The following is an 18,798-nucleotide window of genomic DNA, read 5'->3' on the forward strand; positions in this document are numbered from 1 at the left end:
ACATTTTGTAGTCTCACAAGGTGATTTAAAAACAGATGCCAGTAAGGTAGAGGCTATCCTAAACTAGTCTACTCCTAAAAAAAGGACATAAGTTAGAAGCTTCCATGGATTGGCTCAATTCTATAGGAAATTTAAGAGAGGATTTAGTGAGATATGTGCATCCATAGTAGATACCATCATAGGAGGACTCAAAATCAAGTTTTTATGGACTAAAGAAATAGATGAAGGATTTGAGAAATTAAAGAAAGAGGTTTTTACACAACCCATCCTAGTTTTGACAAGTTTTGACCAATTTTTCATTATGGAGTGTGATGCATGTCAGATTGCTATGAGAGTAGTCCTAAGTCAAGAGGGAAAAGTTGTGGAATTTTTTAGTGAAAGGTTGAATGAGGCTAAGTGAAGGTACTTCTCTTATGACTTAGAGTTGTATGTACTAGTCTAGGCCCTTAGAAAGTTGAGACATTACCCTTTTCCTAAGGAGTTTGTGGTGTACACTGATAATTAGGCCTTAAGATTCATCAACACATAGGAGAAGTTAAGTTTGAGACATATTAGGTGGATAGAGTTTTTACAAGCCTACATTTTCACTATCAAGCACAAAAGGGGAAAGTTAACAAGGTAGTAGATGCATTGAGTAGGAGGCTCTTAACAGTTTAAGAGATTCAGTTAAAGAGAAATGGAATAGAGGGATTCAAAGATCTCTATGAAGGAGATTAAGATTTTTTAGAAGCTTACAATGTATGCTTATCATTTAACAATCATTTTCATAGTGAGTTTGCTAACTATACCTTGCAAAGTGCTTTGTTTTTTAGAGATAATTAGTTACATGTTCTAAGGGGTTCTATGAGGGAAAAACTTATCCAATAAAGGCATAATGGAAGTTTGAGTGGGCACTTTGGTTTGAATAAAATCTTAGAGCTTGTGAGTAGTTACTACTACTGTAAAAGAATGCAAAGGGATATTAGAAGGTATGTTGAGAAATGTATCATTTTTAAAAGGATAAAGAAACCTCTTCAAATGATGACTTATATCATCCCTTACCAACACCTAATAGGCCTTGGGAATGCATAAGCATGGATTTTAGAGTTGGTTTACCAAGAACAAGAATTTGTTTTGATAGTGTATTTGTAGTAGTGGATAAATTTAGTAAGATGAGTCACTTCATACCATGCAAGAAAACTCATGATATCATCTACATAGCACAACTTTATTCGAGGAAGTGGTTAGAATTAATGGTCTATCTATCAAAATTGTATTAGATAGGGATGTCAAGTTCATGGGGAATTTTTGGAAGACATTATGGAAGAGGTAGGCACTAATCTGGCTCATAGTTCAACATACCATCATTAATATGATGGTCAAAATAGTGGTCATTAAAAAAGTTCTTGGGAGCTTACTTAGATGTCTAACCAAAGAGTATGGTTAGTTATGGGATCAGGTCATACCAGAAGCTGAATTTTCTTACAATGATAGTACCAACAGAGTCACTAGAAAGAGCCCATTCCAAATTATCTATGGCCTGCACCTAAGGGGATTTTGTGATCATAGAGAATTAAAGGAGCAAGAATGAATAAGTGGGCATGCTGAAGAATTTTCCCAATCCATGAAGGATATCCATGATCAGGTCAAGAAGACTCTCATAGAGGCAAATCAAAAATTGAAGAGAAAGGTAGATAAGGGGAGAAAAGACATTCAATTTCAAGTGGGAGATTGGGTGTTAGTACACCTAAACAAGTACTGAATTAAAAAAGGAAGTTCAAGTAAGATTTAGATGAAAAGGATAGGACCATGTAAGGTATTCGCCAAGTATGGTCAAAATGCATAGATGATAGACTTGCATGAGGAGCTAGCCCTTTCACCAATCTTCAATGTTAAAGATCTAGTTCCATACAAAGACCCTAAAATGATAGAGGGCAAAAATAAATCATAGGTTGATAAAGATGTTAAGGACATTAGTATACCTGCTCCACTTAAGCTGCAAGCTCAAAGGATACTTGATTCAAGGGTAAAGAAGAAGAGTAGGCACAAAATCTAAATGAAACACCTTGTGAAGTGGAAACATATTCCTACTATAGAGGCTACTTGGGTAGTAGAAAATGATTTCAATTTTTTTTTGGATTGACATGGATTTTTTTCCTATAGATCCTACTTAGTCTCATTATTTCAGGGGATGAATGGTGTAGGAGCACCTAGAGTCATAGGTAATGTTCTAATAGTTTTGGCTTGTAGGTGGTTTTAGCCAACCACCAATGAATAAGGCCTAAGAACATATCCCCAAGGGTTTGACTAGGTTCATGTACATAAGTAGTTGAGTGTGAGTGATTTTAGAGTCAATAAATATCATAAAGATGTTCAAGTTGCTTGTATAGGCTAGGGTTGGTCAAAGGTTGACCAAACTTTGACTAGAAATCCATAGCTTTGAAATTGTATTGGTAATTTATTTTTGGTTATACTAGACCAAATTGAGGTGATTTGAGCTCTAGGAGTGGTCAAAGAGAAAGTTGGAGAAAAGTTGTTCATGACAACTTTGCATTTTACAAAGTTGCACTTGACAACATTGACAACAAATTGCCAAAACTAAGAAACTTGGAAGATTTTTGTTATGGGTCCATATAGGAGGTTTCCACATGTGTAAAAGGAGTATAAAACACCATTACATGCACATGAGAAGGGTTGGTTTTTAATTTGTATAGATTCAACTTTGAAATAATAGAAAAAACTAAGCATTGTCTTGTTACAATCATCTTGCACGCTCAAAATGAAAATGTTAATGGATTGATTGGGCTTATTATTTTACATTGTTAGTGAGAGGATTTAACATAGGTTTTTATGCATTGATTTTTTCTTTTTAATTTCTATTTAAGTAGGTGTTTAAAAATCATTTTGTAACTATACAAATTACTACCTTGATTGGGGTAGTACCAAGAAAAATGGCTCTTTCTTGAGTTCCAATGGTCAAATCACTATGACCCTTTGGAATCAAGAAGAGAAATGTAAATATTGTGTATATATGCATTTTTGAGTGTTTAGGGGTTGGTTTTCTATTTTTAAAGAAAACCACTAGGGGAGTAGTAAGCTACCAAGCTAGGTGAAGATTAAAAAAAAGAGAGGTCAAAAAGCATAGTAGATGGACTGAAATGATAAATCCAATTGTTTGGACAGAAGGAGTAATTATTGAAGGCACACCAAGCCAATGGAAAATCCTTGGCATTATCATCTTGAAGGGGTTTTGATCGATCCTAGTTAATTACTATGACAAGCTCTCGAAACCCTTAAAAATAGGTAATTTATGGTCTAGCACTATACAAATATCTCGGTGACCCAAAATGAAGTGAATATTGAGGTACTTTGAAAAGGGTATTGGAATATGAATTTTTTTTGGAAACTCCTTTAGAATATTTTGAAGTTAGAGACCTAAAACACAATTAGAAGGCTTAGTTTCTACTAGCCCTAATAGCCCTCCTAAACAAGGAATTCTTGAGATCGTCTACAAACTGATGACTCAAACCTCATCAAGCACCTTGAAAATCATTGAATGTATAAGAATGGAAGCCCTAAATGCTGTAGAATCCTAGCGAATGTCTTGGTTCATCCTATGGTGGAATTCAAGACAAGGGGTGAAGCTTAACCTTGGAGCTAGTGAAGAGTTACAAATCGGTGGGAGTGGACTGGTGAAGTAGGGGAATAGGAGAAGTATTCGCTTAGTGATAGGCTGAAGATAAGACCCTAATAAGGCTATAGATGATCCTTGAGTCCTTTGGTGGTTAGGCTAAGTAAAATTAGGGATCCATCCTCATCATTAGAATTAGAGAATGTAATGAATGGAATACTTCTTTTAAGACTAATGAAGGTTTGTATGATTGGTTGGTTATGCCCTTTGGTTTAACTAATGCACCCATTACTTCTATGAGGTTAATGAATAAAGTTCTAAAGAAATTCTTGGGTAAGTTTATAATTGTGTACCTTGATGATATATTGATCTATAGTAATACTAAAGAAGAACACCTTGAGCATATTAGACAATTTTACAGAGATTAAAGAAAGAGAAGTTATTGATAAATATGAAGAAATATTCTTTTATGAAGGATGAGCTCTTGTGTATATTGGTTTTGTGATTTCTTCTAATGGTTTGTAGATGGATCCTAAGAAGGTAAAAGCTATTCTTGATTATCCTACACTTGAGAATATTGGACAAGTTAGATCATTTCATGGATTGGAAAGTTTCTATAGAAAGTTTATGATAGATTTTAGTTCTATTTGTAATGATATGTCATAAACTATGAGGGGAGATAAAAAGGACTTTAAGTGGACACATGGAGAAAATAAATTTTTTGAAACATTGAAGCAAAAGATTGGATAATCACTTGTTCTTTCTATGCTCAATTTTAACAAAGTTTTTCAAGTTGATTGTGATGCTAGTGGTAATGAAATTTACATTATTTTGAGTCAAGAAGGTAAGCCTATATCTTTCTACAATGATAAATTGAATGGTTCTAAGAGAAAGTATTCAGTCAATGATCAATAAATTTATGCAATTATTCAAGATTTGAAGAAATGGAGACACTACTTGATGCCTGGAGAGTTTTTGTTATACACTTATCATAAAGCTTTATAGTATTTGGGAAGTTAGAGTAAGCTATATCAGAGACATGTGAAATGGGTTGGGTGCATGCAAACATTTTATTTTGTGTTGAAACATAAGAATGGAAAATTTAATAAGGTGGCAGATGCTTTGATTAGAATAAGTTTGTTGATTGAGATGATAATTGAAGTTCTTGGCTTTGAGGATTTGAATAACTTGTATGAAACTAACCCAAATTTTGTAGAACCTTGGAAATCTTGTAAGAACCTTGTGACTACTAAACAAGATAAGTGGGTGGATTATCTCATTCATGGATATATGTTGTTTAAAGGAGTTCAATTGTGTATACCTAGAGGATCTATGAGAGATAATATTATTAAAGAGAAATAAAGTGGTGGACTTGTTGGACATTTTGGAATTGATAAGACGATAAAGATGATTTATGTGAGATACTTTTGGCTGCAAATATATAAGGATGTTTAAAAGATGGTGAGGAGTTGCATAATATGTCAAGTTTCTAAAGGAAGTAGTTATAATGTTGGTTTGTATACACTTTTTCCAAATCCTTGTAGACCTTGGGAAGTTATTAGTATGGATTTTGTTCTAGGATTATTAGAGAGGTAACTATTCTATCTTTGTGGAGGTTGACCTCAAATGGAACATCTCATACCTTGTAAGAAAACATTAGTCTTAGTAGACATAGAGGATTTATTTTTCAAAGAGATTGTAATGCTTCATGGATTTCCTAAGATAGTTGTTTCAAATAGAGATACTAAGTTTACTAGTTATTTTTGGAGGAGAATTCAGAGGAAGTTGAATACTAATTATCTAAAGTTTAGTTCTACATTTCATCCACACACTGATGGAAAAAATGAAGTTGTGAATAGACATTATGGTAACCTTTTAAAATTTTTGATTGGAGATAGACCTACTAAATGAGATTTGATTATGGCACAAGATGATTTTTCATATAATAATTCTATGAATAGAAGTTCTTAAAAGACTCCTTTTTAGATTGTGAATGGCATGAGTCCTAGAGGAGCTAATGAATTAAGAAGATTGGATGCTAAAATGAAGAATAGTGTTGAACTTGAAGAAATTTTGGACTTTATGTATAATTTTCTTAGAGGAAATGAAAAATAATATACATGATAGTAACCAATGGTATAAAGATAGAGAACCTAAGATGACAAGGTTTAAAAACTTTAATGTTGGAGATGATGTAATGGAACATTTGAAGAAAAATATATTTTGAGTTGGCACATAGAATAAGTAGAAGATGAAGAAGTTTGGTCCTTGTAAGATCTTGAAGAAACATGACACTTGTAATGTTAATGTAGTGGAATTGTATGAAGATATGGATATTTCACTCATGTTTAACATTTCAAACATGTTTGAGTATCATGAATCAGATGAAGAGACAATTGAAAAACTTGATTATCCTAAGAAGAAAATAGAAGGGATTAAAAAGATTTTGGATAATAGAATTAGTAATAGTAACAGAGGAAAAGATTACAAAGACTATTTGGTTCAATGGTATCTTAAGCATGTTGAAGATAGCTCTTGGATCATAGAGGATGAGTTGGATCTTTATGATACTTCTTAGAGAATTAGGGATTCCTGATGTAGATATTAGTTCTTTTGTTACCCCAAGTGTTTGATGTGGGAGCATCTTGGTTACTTTTCCAAATTTGTATCAACTAAAAAGATTTCCCTTCTTTTTCATGGTTTTTTTTGGAGAGTGGATATTTTTATTTTTTAGTTCTCTTTACACATAGTCATCTCTGTACTGTTGACCTATTATGTATCCTTGGTCTAAAAGCATATAAATTAATTCCATCATTTATTAGACTTATCCTTCTATTTATTTGGGGCATGTTGATTTCCTGACAACTTGGGTAGCATGTACATTTGGCTTTAGTGAGGTTTTATGTGACATCATGGTGTTATACCCACTTGATAATCTCTTCTTGGATCATGTGTTAACCTATCCTTGTCCCTGCAAAAGTTAATTTTCTTGTTTGAAAGGTTGATGAATTCTCCTTAGGGGAAGGACCTATAATTTATACTAAATTATTTGACATGATGACTTGTGGTCTTTTTGGCTATAAAATTAGAGATCTAAGATTAGGAAAAGTATAATGAAGTTAGGTAGAAGGAAAATATAAAAGGTTTTCTCTGTAAGCCTAATCTCTTAAGTTCATTGGTTCTAATTTGATTGTATATGGATACAACCAAGTCATCCTACTGACTAGCATGTTGAATGCAGATCATCCGTCATTGCTCCATTGATTCCTCTAATTTATTATGGTTTCTACTATTATGTGGCTTTTGTGTGTACTTTAAGCAAGGTTATCTAGGATGTTCCTTCCCTTGCCCCTCTTTCCTTGCGTCAATTATAGTCCCAACCATCTTGTAGTCAGCTTCCCTTGGTTTCCTAATATCAAGAGTCATATAGCAAGGTCCAATCACCTAGTGATATTTTTTTACTTTTAATATGCTTATTATGCCATTGTTCCTTCAAATTTTCACTATTTTAGTATTATGTAAGGAAAATTTACTCATTTCATCTAGCTCATTAAGCTGCAAGATTTTGGCTCATTGTGCTAGAAGAAGATCAATGTCCAACACCAAAGCAGTTCCTAGTGTTTTATGTTCAAACTATAGTGGTAGCATGGATACCTTTTCATAGGGAATCTCAAAGGGAGTGAATCCTATTGTTGTTTTCCATGTTGTTCTATATTCCCAAATGACCTTAGAAAGTCAGCTGCTCTAGTTTGTTTCATACATGTATATGGTTTTGGTTAAGATAGATTCTATAACTCTATTTTTTCTTCCTTCCTATTTATTGGGTTGTGAATGGTAGGGACTTGATTTTCTATGCTTGATGTCATACTCCTCTATGAGTGTTGTAATAAGATTTGATGTTAACTATCCACCTTGGTTTGTGACTAGATATCTTGGTACACCGTACCTAGTGAAAACATCCTCATAAAATTCAACAACTTTGTTATTCCTAGCATGCTTCATGGATTTGGCTTCAACCAATCTAGTGAAATAGTCTATGGAAACTAAGATATATGAGTTAACATTAGATGGAGGATATATTGGCCCAATAAAGTCCATATCCGTTTATCAAATGGGGTTGTGACTACTTTTGGGTGCAATGGCATCTCACTTGATTTTGTGGGTCTCCCCATCCACTAGTAGCCATCAAATTTCCTTGTATATTTATATGTATCCTTGTATAGTATATGCAAGTAGTATCCAGTTGATAGTATGTCCATGTTTCTATTTTCCCTAAAAAAATTCCCCCACATAATTCATCATGACATGCATTAAGAATATCATATGTCTCATCAGGTCCCATGTAGAATAAACGATTGGAAATCAAGGAGAAGTTGATGCTCTTACCAACCAACAACCTCTTTTATTTACGAGAAAAATGAGTCAATGTCTTGTTTTCTACTGGATAATTAGCAATATTGGCATACCAAGGATTTTTAGAAGATATATAAAATAATTTTTCATATGGGAAACTATCATCAATATTTTTTCAATTGTGTGTTATCTACAATCAAGATAACAAGTGAACAAGTATATTTTCTTTTTCTGGCTTATCAACAATTTTAATAAAAAATTATTGTATTAACAAAAACCATATTTTTGACCTAAAAATATAACTTTTTTATTCATCAAATACCTTATTTATGCATGATCGGTGTGAACAAAGATTTGTCATCTAGTTATGCAGTGACAAAATTTGTTCAAGGCATAGATAAAAACTAACAATTCTTTTTTAGTTATTTTGTAGTTCAATTCAACTCCTTAGAGATTTTTACTGATGAAATAATAACATTTTCTACAACACAATTTTTTTTTCCTAGTACATCTCTTGTGGCATGGTTAGAGGCATCTGTGTGAATGTGAAAATGGACTAGCCAATTAGGTTCTCTTAATAAAGGTGCATGAGTGAGAACTAGCTTGAGCTATATAGGAAGGCTTCATCACATTCAAATGCCCAATGAAATTCTAAATCTTTTTTCAATAGGGTACATATAAAGGGCCAACTTTCTTGCTAAACTTTTTGATACCTATTCTATTATATCTAGCATGGCCTAGAAAACTCAACACATCTCTCTCCTTTGTAGGGCACTATAGGATCAAGATTACTTCAATATTTTTTGGGTCAATGCATATGCCATCTTGAGATATGTAGTTCCAAGGAATACTTCCTCTACATCATCATGAAACATTTTTCACTATTTAAGGATAAGTTATGTTCCTGACACCATTTCAACACTTTCTCCAAGCTCAACAATTATTCTTCATGAGTAACACCATAGGTGGAAAAACCATCAATATATATCTCCATGAAATTATTAGAGATATTAGATTAAAAAAACTAATCACTTCCCTTTGGAAATTGGTTGGTGCATTACATAACCTAACTAGAAAAATAAAATAGGCATATGTTCCCCATGGACAAGTAAATATAGTATTTTCTTGATCTTCAGGAGAAATCCTTATTAGATTATATCAACTATATTTGTCAAGGAATAAAATTATTATTTTCTTGCCAATAAACCAATACATAATCAATTAATGGTAATGGAAAATGGCCTTTCTTGGTTGGAAATTATTGAGTTCTTTATAATCTAAGAAAAATCTCAACTTGTCTCCTTTTTTAGGAACAATGTCTAAGGGTGAAACCCATTGGTTTTCTTATATGGGATATATGAATCTTGCATTCAATAACTTTTATATCTCTTCTTTAACTCTCTCCTCAAGTGCTGGACTAAACCTTAATTATGGTTGTCTAATTGGTAGACGACCCTCCTTAATTTATATCCTATGAGTACATAGTTTTGGGTCTGACCCTTTCATGTCCCCATAATCCCATGTAAAGGTTTGTTATGGTTTTGTAGCAATATAATCAAATTTTTTTTTTAATGAAAAAGCTTATTGTTGGTATTTAGACAATGGCCTATTGTAACTTCTATTTGTTTAGTGAGGTCAATCATTGAGGCTTCATTCATGGCTGAAATTTGTATCTCCTGGGAAGTAACCTATGATACATACAGCTATGTGGGTACAATATCATTAAATTTTTCAAAGCCAAGATATAGAGTTTGAAATGGGCATAACTAAGATAATGACAAAATAGTTAAATTATCTCAAACTTCATAGTTGTTTTTCAAAATGTTTACAAGTAATTCATCTTGCTCATGCATCTCCATTATGGGACCCCTTTCATAGCATCATAAGTTGAATGATTAAGTTGAATTCTTATTCTTTTTCCCTTAGGTCATGCCAGTAGGATAAAGTGGCTTCCAATTGAGGTTGGGCTAGTGGGTATTAGGCTAAATTCTTTGTATATATATATAATTTCCAACCATAGTTATCCTAGGATAATAGCATATTTTTCCAATATTTATTTGGGATACATGATCATGAAGTTTTCATGATACTCCCAAGAATCTAGAATTACAAGGATGCCTTCTATTATCTCATCAAGCTTAACAATTGAGCTATTGACAAACAACATAATAGTTGGGGTAGACCTTAGAATGTGAATTATCAATATTTTCATTGTATTCTTAGTTATTACATTAATGTATGTACTGAGATTAGTCAAATCATTTTTCACAAGAGTCCCATTGATCATAACTTCTCCTACAGGGCTACCAAGATAGGTACATTTTGAAATGACTAGTTTCCCTAACATAATATCTACACTAGAACATGATTTTTTTTTATAGTATTATTTCTTTCATCCTAGTTCTTAAGGAAATCTTCCTTAATGGCCTTTCAATATATAGGTATATCCTCAATAGCTTTTATTATTAGAATCTTCACACTGATATGCTTAAGTTGGTCAAAGATATCAAAGAATGTTTCTTCTATAGGTTTATCTAGTTTGGGTTATAATCTCTAAAGAAATGGTCATGCTACCTACTCTAGTTGAGGCATATCTTTGGGTAAATCCTTCCTAATAGAGGGTTCCGTGATGATTTCACTTCTATCTCACCAAATGATAGCTTTGTAATCACTAGAGGTGATAGGGCTAGAACCTTGGTGCCAATCCCAAGATATATATCATTTACATCAAGAGAGTGTGTGTGGTATTGATTTTGGTCTACAATATATACAGGTTGTTTATTTTATGGTCTATTATTTAGATTCGATTGAGGTTAAGAGGAAATTATGTTGGTCTAGGAGGATCAATATTATTTGCAGGTAGTGGCTTAAATATTGGCTACTTAGGTTGAGGAGGTGGTTGAGAAAAAATATCTTGAGATTTCCATTGTATGTTCCCTCTCCATTGGTTATTCTAGTACCAACCAACCTATGGTGGTTTCCATTGATTTTTTAGTTGTTGTGGCCATTGGTTATGTGGCTATTTTTGCCAATTCCCTATGATATATTACCACTAAGGAGGATGATTTGAATATTTTGGCCACATAGGAGGTAGATTATTCCACTACTAAGGTTGATAATTCAAAGGAGATTACATTTTATTATTGTACATTTAAGGACCAAAAGGAGTTAAGGGATCCTAAGCCATAGGTCTTGTCTTTGTGCCCACATTGTGATCTCCATTGTGCAACATACTAAAATTCATTAGCTTTATCTTGAACTAGTTTGAGTTTTTTTTGAAGTGGTTTGGTCTTCAGGTTGGCTACCATTCTACATTTGCAATACTTTTTCTTCTATATTCTACAATATGGATAATACTTAGATAGTACTACATCTTCTTCCTCATGCTTCTTCTTAGATTACATTATATCAATATGTGTTTCCATATTTTTAATAATGTCCTACTTGAAATCTAATGGCTCATGTGTGGTCTTTTTTTTTGAAACTCCAAATCCACTAGATATTGTAGTGTTAGGCCTAAATTCCTTACCCTTTTTAACAAAAAATCTTGAATAATTAAGGCATATCTTCTTCATGTCATCTCATTCTAATTGTTTAATATTACCTCCTACCATAAGGTTTAAGGCTTCTACAATCCCTTAATGCACTCCTCTTAGAAATAATAACTTTTGATACTCCTTATTTAGTTGATGATGGGTATTATTTTGCAAGCTAAATAAGAACCATAAGATATAGTCCTTAATACTCTCATCCTCTCTTTGAGTCATTTTGAAAATATCATACCCTCTCATGAAATTCCTGAGCTACAATTTTTTTTTTTTTTTAAAGGAATGGAGCTTCCATCTCATCCTAGTCATGAACACCATTACCTCCCGACCATAAACCATTTGAGAGTTGACTCTTTGAGGCTTGTGGGAAATAGTTTGAACTTTTGAGAATTAGTAGTGTAGTCATAGCTCTTATAGAGGATGTAAAACAAAAAAAGAAAAGTATTAGGGTCCTCTTTAACCAATCCATAAAAATTTGGAAGGTTTGAGGCTAGTATATTCTTTAGGTTATTTTTGTCATGTTGATCTGTGATTGGTAAAGGAAAATATGGAGGGGGAATAACCATCCATGGAGTCCTAGGTTGGTCTTCATAAAGGACTATTACTTTGTTGTAGTTGACTGGTCCTTGATTCAGCTGGACATTGGCAAAGAGTTGTGCAAAGTGATTAATATCTTCAAGTTCTAAAAAAATATAGAAACCAAATGGATCCTCTTTAGAAGAGGATGATCATGTAGTTGAGGGATTTTCTTGGGCATCGACAAAGAGATTTTCTTCTTCCTCTAGTTGGAGCTCATCAATAGGGTTTACTTGATAGATGGAGTCCTCTCTAACAAATTTCCCATTAACATCTCTTTCACTAACTCCTCTACTCATACAGTTGGGTTTGTAAAACTTTTGGATTTTAACTACCTAAACTATCTTTTCCTACAAGAATCAGTAAAAACATCTTTTCTACAAATGACTACAGAAATTTCTTAGTTGACACCACCCCAACAATGATGCAAAAACTGTTAGGCCTCATAATTAGATTAATGACTGTGGCACAAAGCTCAATTTAGGGGTAGTTAATCCATGCTAAATAGACATTGATCCCTTTATGAAGATTTTTTTAATAATTAACCTAGGGGTGTATTACTGGAATTGGGTCAGCTCACTATAAATACACTAAGAAATAGACTCAATCTTGTTATAGAAGACTTGCTAAAAGTAACTCATATTTTATGGCTGGAAGACGTAAATGACTCAAATGAAATGACTTCAAGATGAATACTGAACCTAAATGTACACATTGATATAACTTGGGATGAAGACACTAAACCTACTTAGTCCTTTGGCTATATTAATATGCATCTACTTTATGGAATGCATGTAACTAGTGAAATGAAATTTATGAACTATGCTAATGGGAATTACTCTCCAAGTGGATCTCCTTGGGTATACATAATTCACTATATATACTTTGTCAAAACATTAATTGAATTGGGGATTACTTTAATGAAAGATATGTACTGTTATGTATTACTTGAATTGGGTTAGCTCACTATATATATACACTATCATTAACTTTCAAACATAATAGTACATATATGAAAATTCTATAAAAAGATGATTTTTTTGAAAACCAATAGTCTATTATTATCTTCTCACATCTCCTTCCTATATCTTAACCAAGAGATAGGATAATTAGTTAAAGGAAAAAATTCCAACTACTATCAAAATTTTCCATAGACAAAGGTAGAAATATTATTACATTAGGGAGTAAGGTCCATTCACTATCATAATAGAAAATTTACCATTTAACACAAATAATGTTAGAGCATTGAGTCACTTATTATATTTAGTCCACTTAAGATAAACTTTAGGCATATAATAATCAATTATTTTATTAATTATTATCATGCAATCTATGTTAGTTACCCTTTAAGGTTTTGATCTCCTTTTATTAGGATTGATCTCTCTTTGTAGTTATTTCATTCAATACAATTACACTTTATTTTTTACACATCAATTGTCTCATCTTGGGTTGTACTATCTATTGTAGAAACCTTATGTCTCTTTTGAGCTTTGTACACATCTTTTGTAACCTTTTTTTATAAACACACTGAGATAAAGTGTGACTCTATTACATTTTAGGATCTTGCACATCTTTGTGTCTTCTCAAACTCACACCACATTATAAAGTTCCTTAAGAGGTTTCATGTTGGCCATTTTCACCATCCTCCTTTGTCAAGTGAGTGTTCCTTCCATGAAATTAGCCTTATGATGTGTCAATGACATGTTTCTTTATATCTATTTGTACTTTTTCCACACTCTCAATGCTCCTAGTTGTTCATTCTTCAGGAGTTTATGCATTTAGTTTCAGTGTACATGTCTTGCTTCACAACATTATAGGGGGGTTTTATTGGTTCTAATGCTTTCTTGGTTTGATAGATTGAGTCATGTATTTAGTATTTGTTTATATGTAAGTTAGTTGATTGCAGTGGCTGTATACCTATGCATTTTGCTAAGATGGATCATTTACCATATGGACACTCTTTCATTCCCATTTTCATAGGCCATGAAGATATCTTCCATCTTTGGTTGATCATATTTTCAGATTTAGTCTTCTCTACCTAGTCATGTTCTATTTAGTGGAGGTTCTTCAGATCAATAGTTTGATAGTGTTTTCAACTGTATGCTTCAATGGTGTTCTTTTTAGTGTTGTTCTTCATGATCATCATTTAGTTCTTATCTTCTAAGACAATCTTTCCATATCTTTTTTTGAAATAGTGTTTTTCCTATGTGGTTTTCTCTATTTGTCCTCTTTACAAAGATTTGGTTGTACTTGGGTACCTCAACAGGCCTTGTTTTCAAGACCCAAATTTAGCTACTCCCTAAATTTAAATTAAGAGGGGGGGGGGGGAGTGTTAGAATATTAAGTTACATATTATCTCTAGTTCACTTAAGATAAACTTTATGCATATAATAATTATTTATTTTATTAATTATTAACATACAACCTAGGTTAATTACCCTTTAGGATTTTGATCTCCTTTTATAAGGATTGATCTCTCTTTGTAATTCATTGATTCAATACAATTGTGATTTATGTTTTTCACATCAAGAATGTCTCACCTTTTATGGATCTTCGAATGCAAGCCTCCATAGCTTTTCTTCTCTCTTTTTGTGAGAGGTGTTTGCATGCAAGTGATTATTGGGAGCTATGGGTTGAGATTCCCTTAACTTCAACAAATCCTAGAATCTAGTTGCCAATTACACCCTAGAGCTCATCATACTTAGGAACACCTCATGAATCATGCAACCTCCTTCTACTATTGGACTAAGCCTTTTGCTAATTTCTCGAGGCATGTTCATAATTACTCAAACAATTGTTTTACATCATAAAGATTAAAATAGAATCTAGAGGCAAAGCTCACACATATTAAGCAGCACATTTATTCATCAAATTATTAGATATAACTCAAAATACTTTCATAGAACAACTTAGTAAGAGTTTATTATAATTGCATATCACTAAATATAGTTATCCAAGGTCATTTTCCTAGTCCATCAAGTAGAGAAGATTAATCAAAGTCTTAGTGCAAGCATGCCACTCGAGAAAAAGATCATTAATAACACCTAGACAAACAACTCCTAACAAAAAGATGGTTAATATTCTATCCCATCAATTTCCCACCAACCATTTTTTAAAGATAACATTTGTTCTATATTTAACACAGTTTATTGGATCAATATTACCTCTTTCCTAAACAATTTAAAATAAAGCATTTCATTGAATGATGTTTGTTAGGTGCACTCATTCCACTAATGTTCATGGATAAAATCTTTATTGATCTAATTTTATCTTGTGTTCAAAGAATTTAATAGCGATAAATGTCACAATCTTCTGTATTTTAGTTCAACTTATGCATTAACTTTTGACTTGTCCATAGTGACATATATTCTCATATTTTTAGCTTATCTCACTTATTTCTAAATGTTATCCTATGTATTGTGTGCATTGTAATGCCCCGCCTAGAGATCCTTGGAAACAAGGATTCAAATCAAGCCAAGATTTTTTTTTTTTTACAAGTATGAATGCACAAGACAACATCATACAGGGATCACAAAGATCGCAATGGAAGACTTCAACACAATCTCGACAACCAACGAATCTCCAAACGCCACTACCAAACTGACACACACAACCAAAGCCAACAACCACCACAAAAAGATGAGGGCACAAGAAATGACCACTCATCAACAAAACACCAAGCTGGGGTAAAATGCAGAATCTCAAAATTTGGCTAAGCCTAAAACCTGAAGCCCTGAAAATTGGCTAAGTCTGGATTTCTAAAGCCCTGAAATTTCCTAGAATCCATAACTTATCTCTGAGAGGTCTGAAACCTATCTCAAATGATTTGTCACATATATTAAAATATATCTTAAGTATAAGGAATTAAATATACATCAACTTATACTTACACAATATATTTTAAACCTGTAACGCCCCGCCAAGGGATCCAAAAGAATTAACCTAAAGTTTCACTAAGTTTGCTAAACATTTTTTTTTTTAAAGTAAGAAAGTATGACATACACATCAAACAAGTAGTAGCGGAAGCAATAACATGTAATCATCGACAAACATACATTGCAAGTTACATTTCTTAAAGATCCCAAGACGTGGAGTCACGTTTAAATTTAATTAATTCTAAGTCTAACAACTAACACATACATATAAAAGAATAATCAGAAACTCCAATGTCCATAATATACATTTGTTCCGAATGCTCCTTGGCAAATTAATTTCGGAATGCTCATTCATCCACTGTACATGTCACAGGGTATGAAAGGCTTAAAAGAATATACATATGTAAAGATCAAGATACAACATCCTCAAATCCATGATACAAAGTACAGTAAAATATATGAAAATTATTCACCATACATGATACATCCATACATCCATAATGATAAAGCATCTATCATAAAATCTAACCATCCATCATACTAATCCAAGAACATAGTGTAGGTAAATGCCAATCACGAAATCTCCAGCCACGGTGACCACGGAACGGATCTCATTGGTAAGAGTAAAAGCACTACCACCCGACCGCGTGGAACCTAAATGGTCCACTCCCACCGCGCTGAGGAGATAGTCTCAAGTCCCAAATAGGATAACAAAACCTATAATCATAAATATTCTCTAAGTCCAGGAAATCCTATAAGTATGCTAACTCAAGGGTTCCTAAAAAGATCGACATCTATATCCCAGAGGTACCACAAGACACGTAGGAAACCTAACATGCAAGCGGGAAAGTGTCATTGCAAAAGTCATGTAGAAGTTACCCGAGCAATCCCTTAGGAATCCCGGGTCCCTACTGATCCTGCGGCCACTAGTATCCTCTCGTACTGACGAGGCATACTATGGTATGCAAGGTCGTAACCAAGCGTCCTCTCTACCCCATCCTAGTCTGTACTAGCACTCATGGCATGGGAGAGAACATACAATTATCTTGTTAGGTTCATTTTCTCTCATTTAGTGTAAATGTTTTCACTTATTAAAAATGACTTACAATGGGTTTCTCAAGGTAGCCTCTTAGGGCTCCGACCCCCATTGCAAGCCACTTCCCAACTCTACACATAGATAACCTACCCTAGCTCATGAACTCATAAATCAAAGAATCATAATAAAACCATCTCAATCCTATGCGAGCAACTGAAAATATCATAAAAAGATAATCCACAAAATATATCAGTTCTTCATGAGCAACAGATAACATCAAATAGTAATCAAGTAATCACAACAGTTCTCTATCAGCAACTGAAGGTATCAATGATAAGTCACAAAATCCAATGGTTCTCTAATGAGCAACCAGAAAGTAATACAAGTATAACTGATCGAGACTCAGAAATGGTTATCAAATATAATTGATCGAGACTCAAAAATGGTTAAGTTAGGTATTCTCAAATACATACATCTTAGCTTCACACAAGGAACTGGAAAGCAATCACAAATAGTAAACACAATCATGTCATAGAGCACTTCATCACATTACCATGGTCAGGTTAAGAAAGATCGAGACCAAATCATCCAGACATCACATTCACAAAACCCCGAGCCTCTGGTAACAACCTGAACTGGTCAACGCTAAACCAACCCCAAAACATTCAAAGTACAAAGTCAACATCAAAGTCTCAGAGATTGGATCTGAAAGTATATTATTTAAATTAAGGTAAGGTTTGTGTTTTAGTTCAATGTCGAATTCAAGTAACAAAGTTTTCACAACTACCCTTTTTCGAATAACCCAGTTCTATAATAATTTACATTAAATCAATATCCAAATTTATAATTTAGTCAAATAACATTCCTTATTAATTAACTTAATTAAACTAATTTTAATTAAATTAATCAATATTTATTAGATCTAATTAATTATTTTAATCCAACTAATAATTGTTAATTTATTAATATTTAAACAAAATTATTAATAAATTACAATTTACAACTATAACAATGCAATTAATATTTATTTATTAAATATTAAAAAAATTTAATATATTATAAAAATTAAATATATTATAATTTTTATTATTTAAAATTTTTAATTAAATAAAATTCATTTTTTTAATAATTAAAAAAAATTATAAAAAAAATTTTTAAAAAATGAATTCCCAAACGTTTATAGCCCGTCGGCTTTGGTCGCAGGCCTGCGGTCGCAGGGCCTGCGGCGGCAGGTACTCTGTACCTGCCGTCGCAGTACCTGCGACGCAGGTACTGTCGACCTGCGCCGACAGTGGGGGCGGGTACGGGGTAATTCCCTCCCCCCCACTTTAATAAATTTAAATATATATATATATATTTTTTATTATCTATATATTTTTTTTATATGATTTTATTTTATTCGAAATAAAATAAGTTTTTATTAAAAATTAATTTGGTTTAATTTTTAATACAAAACAATTTCTTCCAAAGGATAATTATGTAAAATATAAATATATATATTTATATATATATATTTATTTATTTTTTTATTTTATTTTATTTTTTTATCTAGAACTTTTCAATATCATTAAAACAAAACCCTTATCAAATTAGATCTTAATTTCTAAATCAAGAAAACAAGGGTTCTAATTAATTCATCCAGTCTCCATGGATACAGAAATTATTGACGAATAATTAATAGCTTCACAAGATTGAAAGCTTAAAACTTTTATCACAGAGAATACAGATCTTCAAACCCCAGACACGAAGAAGGCAGGAAGGGATAATTGCATATTTAATGGATAAAAAACACAAGACCCT

Source organism: Cupressus sempervirens, chromosome 6 (assembly GCF_028749045.1).
Source record: "Cupressus sempervirens isolate cs-2001-9-10 chromosome 6, ASM2874904v1, whole genome shotgun sequence".
Classification (NCBI taxonomy): Eukaryota; Viridiplantae; Streptophyta; class Pinopsida; order Cupressales; family Cupressaceae; genus Cupressus; species Cupressus sempervirens.